Here is a 6289-nt window from a genome sequence, read left to right as displayed (position 1 = left end):
GCCCGCCTCGGCCTCCCAAAGTGCTGGGATTACAGGCTTGAGCCACCGCGCCCGGCCCCTATTTTTCTTTATGATTTTACCACCTAGGATTCATTCTAAAACAATGTAATTTAGTTTTGTCTGTTTTTAAACTTTGTATAAATTGGAATAATACATTATGTGATTTTTACATTTTTATGTCTTTCAGGAAGAACTTAACAATATGTATGTTCATAACTTTCATCCATGTTGCTATATAGAACTGTAGTTTGATTTCATTGCCATATAGCTTTCTGTTATATGAATATACCACAATTTATGTGTTCATTCTGTTGATAGACACTTGGATTGTTTCTAGTTTTTGGCTGTTAATGAACAATGCTCCTGTGAACATGTACAGAAGTTTCTCTAGACCATGTACGTGCAGCGGAATTGTAGAATCTTTAGTCTTATTAGATGATGATAAACTATTTTCCAAAGTGGTGGTACCAGTTTGTTCTCCTACCAACAGTATGTTAGTCTCCCTGTTCAGCCCTTAGCAGTATTGTCAGATGCTTTAAATTTTGAGAAACCCAAACCTTAAGCTTAAAAAAAAAATTGGAGAGTAAGGGACTAAAGATATTGGTTTCTGCTTTAAGAATCATAGCTATTCATTTTCATTTGTTAAGAGTTGGTTGATATCTTCTGCCTTAAAGGCATTCTATCTTTCTATCCTCAGAGGGTCAGGGACCTTGTCTGTCTCTTTACCACTGTGTCGCAAAGAATGCCCTGCAGTTGGTACTCAGTAAATATTTGTTGCATGAATTCAGCCTGACTCCTGCTACTATTAACTGAACTACATGGGATTGTTGGCACAGTCTCTGCTCACTGCAACCTCTGCCTCCCAGGTTGAAGTGATTCTCCTCCAGTCTCAGCCTCCCAAGTAGCTGGGATTACAGGCGCCCGTCAGCACGCCTGGCTAATTTTTGTATTTTTAGTAGAGATGGGGTTTTACCATGTTGGCCAGGCTGGTCTCGAACTCCTGACCTCAAGTGAATTTATTTTATGGTATCTGATTAAGACTGCCCTATTTTAGCATCAGTCATTTAGCACAGTTTTTGGTGATGGCTATTTTATCACTGATAGTAACTGGACTTTGTTTACCAAAAGCTATTATATAGTCTAAGAGAATCTTATTTGTACCAATGTACTAGTTAAAGTTGGTGCTTACATTTTCAGAAAGAGACTCTTTTTTTTTTTTTTGAAACAGAGTCTTGCTCTGTCGCCAGGTTGGAGTGCAGTGGTGCGATCTTGGTTCACTGCAACCTCTGTGGGGTTCAAGTGATTCTCCTGCCTCAGCCTCCCGAGTAGCTGGGACTACAGGCACGCACCATCATGTCCAGCTAATTTTTGTATTTTTAGTACAGATGGGGTTTCACCATGTTGGTCAAGCTGGTCTCAATCTCCAGACCTTGTGATCCACCTGCCTCGGCCTCTGAAAGTGCTGGGATTACAGGCGTGAGCCACTGTGCCCAGCCGAGATTCTATTTTTAAGGAATCACTTACCCATGATTTATGCAATACTTTATTTTCTCACAAAAGAATATAGCAGTGGAATTTTCTGCCTATGTTAGACTCCAACAAGCATTGCTACTTCTCTTATCCCTGTTTCTGTTTTGAGCTACTTTGTAGGATACGGTGGATTATCAGAGGTTGGTATTGCTTGGCTATCTCTCCAGTCTTCAACAGGAACCTCTTTCTCTCCTTTGTATAATCAGTATTAATCCAGTCTTTAATGTCCACCATTCTGCATCTCATTGTCACAGTTGTTTATTAAAACCATAGGGCCAGGCCTGGTCGCATGTGCCTTTATAGTCCCAGCTACTCAGGAGGCTGAGATAGTGCACTGTGATCAGGCCTGTGAATAGCCTTTGTACTCCAGCTGAGGCAACATAGTGAGACCTTGTCTCTAAACAGAAACCATAGGATACATGGCTTTGTTTAAATGCCTCTTGCTTTGGTGTAATTTACCCATAAAGCACTTTTTTAAAAAGGTGTTTTACATTAAAACTTGTAATAATTCTTTCAGCATTTTGTGAAAGAGCTGGCAACAGTGATCTCTCTTTTCTTGTAAGTATTGACAGGAGACAAGTCACTTCATTTTTGCTGCACTCATAGGTCAGTTTATTAGAAGAACTAGCTTGGGACTGGGTGAGGTGGCTCACGCCTGTAATTCCAGCACTTTGGGAGGCTGAGGTGGGCCAATCACTTGAGGTCAGGAGTTTGAGACCAGCCTTGCCAACATGACAAAATCATGTCTCTACTAAAAATACAAAAAATTAGCCAGGCCTGGTGGCAGGCACCTGTAATCCCAGCTACTCAGGAGGCTGAGGCAATAGAATTGCTTGAACCCGGGAGGTGGCCGTTGCAGTGAGTTGAGATCACTCCACTGCACTCCAGCCTGGCTGACAGAGCTGAGACTGTATCTCAAAAAAAAGGAGAACCAGCTTGGATTTTTCTGACTTCCATTTCTAAGTATAATCTTTTTTTGAGAGATGACTAAGAAATAGAGCATTCAGAGCTAGTGATGAGGTAAAGGAATGGTAATTTTTTTGTTTGTTTTTTTGAGAGAGTCTCACTCTGTTGCCCAGACTGGACTGCAGTGGCATGATTTTGGGGTCACTGGAATCTCCACCCCGCCCTGCCCCCAGCCCATCCCCCACCACCGGGTTCAAGCAATTCTGTGCCTCAGCCTCCTAAATAACTGGGACTACAGGCGCGCACCACCACGCCTGGCTAATTTTTTGTATTTTTAGTTGAGGCAGTATTTCGCCATGATGCCAGGCTGGTCTCGAACTTCTGGCCTCAAGTGATCCACCCATCTTGACCTAAGAATGGTAATTTTGACTAGTAAATTTTTACTAGTCATTTCTTTGCAAATGTATCACCTTCTTTTGTGAGATTTTTCCTTTTTAGGAATAGACAAAATAAGTAAAGACTTGTATGAGATTCAGAATCTAGTTAAGTCTGATTCATATTCTCTATTTCCAACAGAGATTTCCTGTTAGACAAGACAAATTAGAGTTTTCCTACTGACTTAACTTGGTGAGTTTTTACATAGTTTTATTTTAAATATAGTTTAATCATGAGGGAAAAAGCAGAATGAAATGCATAAAAACATTTACCATGACTTTTAAAAATACACCTCTTGAGTACAATCTACTGTTTCATTTTAGTGCAAATGATAGGTAAAGTTAAAAAGTTAAAGTCATATAAGGTAAGTATGTAAGATTTTCTTTTTAAAATAAGAATCATTACAGTGTTAAATAAACATTTTTCATAAGTGGCTTCAAAAAAAGTTTTATTTTAAATATTCTTACCTGGAGTAAGCCAGAACTATTTATTCCGATCTTCTCTGGTGATTTCTAGATATAGGATAAGACTTTACAATAATGGTAAGGGGAGAAATGATATATGAATTAAAATTTTTAATCAATGGTTGATAATATATGATATGGAAACCTTAGAGTCAGATTATTTTTCTCCCTAGAAGAGTTCCTCAGGAATGCCGGGCATGGTGACTCATGCCTGTAATCCCAGCACTTTGGGAGGCTGAGGCAGGAAGATTGCTTGAGCTCAGGAGTTCAAGACCATTCTGGCCAACATGGTAAAAACCCATCTCTACAAAAAATACAAAAATTAGTCAGGTGTGGTGGCACATGCCTGTAGTTCCAACTATTCAAGAGACTGAGGTGGAGAATAATTTGAGCTCAGGAGGTCTAGGCTGCAGTGAGCCATAATTGTGCCACTGCATTCCAGCCTGGGCGACAGAGCAAGACCTTATCTAAAAAACAAACAAACAAAACCCAAAAACATAAAAGACCTTCAGGGAAATTAGAATTACAGTTTATGAAAAAGAGATACTTGGGGCCAGGTGCGGTGACTCATGCCTATAATCCCAGCACTTTGAGAGGCCTAGGCAGGTGGATCACTTGAGGCCAGGAGTTTGAGACCAGCCTGGCCAACATGGAGAAATCAAAAATTAGCCAGGCATGGTGGCACGTGCCTGTAATCCCAGCTACTCGGGAGGCTAAGGTGGGACAATTGCTTGAACCCAGGAGGCAGAAGTTGCAGGGAGCTGAGCTCACACCACTGCACTCCAGCCTGGGCGACAGAGCAAGACTCCGTCTCAAAAAAAAAAAAAAAAAAAAAAAGATACCTTAAAGAAATTTGTAGGCTTCATTTTACTCTATAAAAGGAGTTTGATTTTGAACAAATTGCCTCTGTGTGTTTTACCTTGGAGCTCTTATGTCTCTGTGTAACTTACAGAAAAAAACTCTCCACCATTTTGTGTAACATCTTACAACTTTTACTTTGTAGTATGAGATTTTGGCCTCCAAAGCTTGTGTATGTTTTGTCAGAGTTATGTTGGGTTAAATAGGTGTTACTGCATTTTAATCTTTTAAATTCTGACACACATCATCAGGAGCCAGGAAATTCTGTTAAGACAGACATTCTGTCTAACTTTCCCTATTTTGTCTGCCTGTGTGGTTTTACTTTTTCCTTGAGTCATGAATTTTGGAATGAACACTTAAAACTGAGAAATTCCTGCCCATCCTTTGTTCCATTTCATTTACTTAGAACTGTAACATTAACATATAATTTTGCTTATTTTTAATAATGTTAGAGGAGGGAATTTATTTTCTGCAGATTGTTTCCAAGTAAGGCACATGGTCCATGTAAATAGTAGTTAGGTTTTTTTAGTTAAGACTGTAAAGGAGAAGATTAAAAACATACATATACCTCTCTTCTCTTTTATAGTTGGAAGGAGGTCTAGGTGCCTTTCAGGAAGAAAAGTATCTCATGGGAATACTGAATTCTTTACTGCTGGATAGTAATGGTTAATGCTGAACATAATCGGTTGCCCTTGTAGGAGACCAAATCCTCTGGAGCAGGTGGGCCTTTTCAGTTTCCAAGTTAATGAACTTATTTCAAAATGTATGCACGACTAATTAGACTTTCTCCTTTGAAATCCATTCCTTGGGTCCCTTCCATAGCCGAATCATGTTAGCAAGAAATATTTTTAAATGGCTTGGCTGAAGTATAGATGGCCAAAGAGAACTGCCTGTTGAATTTGGCTTCTATAAAAACCAGGGGACTCTGTGGGGTTATATAAGCTCTATTTGTTTCATGAAATGACCCTTCTGTTTTTTAATTCCTTGCAGATTGGACATGCTTAAATAGTATTAGGGCCAGCCGTTTCATCTGTTTACTGTTTAGATTTTATAAGGTTCTTCATAGTCATCATTGAGGGGAGTGGGTGAAAGACCATAACCTCTCAAATTGGAAAATAGCCATGAGAATATTAACCTATGTAATAAATGGAATCTTCTTACCATAGGGCTTTTCCCTGCTTCCTCCTTTTCTGATTCTTTTTTCAGCTCTTCTTTAGAATAAGTAAATTTTCTCAACCTAGAGGAGGCATCTTTTATAACATGTGGGGTGTGTTAAAATCTTCATCTTTCCCAAGTTCACTCTTTGTGGCCCTGGAGATTTGTCCCCAAGACATTTAGTGGAATCAACACATGATTCTAATTTGTGAGAATGGCGAAGTTGTTGATTGCGTTTGCCTTTCTGACTTCATTTCTAAAGATGTTCTCTTTTGGAACTGAGACCCACTTTGAAGTGAAATAGCCCCTTTGTAATCAGGTTTGTTTCCTGATCCGGATTCCTTTCCTTCCATTTCAGGTATTTCCCAGTGTGGAAAAGTCTAATCTGAGGAACCCTGTTTTCTTTCTTTTTTTTTTTTTTAAAGCAGCTGGAGGAGTTTTTCTTCCTAGCAGGGGTTCTGTAATTAACAACAGCAGCATGTCACCTGATGGTATTAACCCAGCTCTTGTGAGACCTGTGCTTGTTGTGGCCATTATTCTGCTGGATCCTCCATCCAAATGGAGACAGAGGAATTTTTTTCCTCTGATGTTGTTATGTGGATGTGTTTAGCTCAGTAGTCCTTTGTGCCTAAATTAAAAGCAAAACAAAAATTCAAAAAGTCTTTTTAAGGTCCAGGGAGTTGCACTCCTGCAAGGTGGTTGAGTGGCATCTACCCCTTTCTAAGACAAACTTCAGCATTTGGAGCAGAGATGCATTGCTGGACATATTTTTGGGGTAGGTAATTATGCTAACATGTTTATATCAATAACTGTTGGCCGGGCGCGGTGGCTCAAGCCTGTAATCCCAGCACTTTGGGAGGCTGAGATGGGCGGATCACGAGGTCAGAAGATCGAGACCATCATGGCTAACACGGTGAAACCCCATCTCTACTAAAGAAATA

At 39.8% G+C, this 6289-nt stretch overlaps 1 protein-coding gene across 5 annotated transcripts in view; it reads left to right on the top strand.

Moving 5' to 3' along the window:
* Positions 1-6289, top strand: part of SPOP (speckle-type POZ protein) — an 85156-nt gene that overhangs the window by 41632 nt on the left and 37235 nt on the right. For 3 of the 5 annotated variants that reach the window (XM_011959922.1, XM_011959924.1, XM_011959925.1), the window contains one exon: positions 3013-3063. The exons of the other annotated variants lie outside the window; for them this stretch is intronic. The gene's annotated coding sequence lies outside the window, so the exon portion shown is untranslated. The remainder of the gene's footprint in view (positions 1-3012; positions 3064-6289) is intronic. 5 annotated transcript variants of the gene reach the window in all.

This window comes from Colobus angolensis, unplaced genomic scaffold, assembly GCF_000951035.1.
Source record: "Colobus angolensis palliatus isolate OR3802 unplaced genomic scaffold, Cang.pa_1.0 Scaffold50, whole genome shotgun sequence".
In the NCBI taxonomy this organism is placed as follows: domain Eukaryota; kingdom Metazoa; phylum Chordata; class Mammalia; order Primates; family Cercopithecidae; genus Colobus; species Colobus angolensis.
Note: the sequence above shows the minus strand (reverse complement) of the source record. Positions and strands in the feature narration are given on the sequence as shown.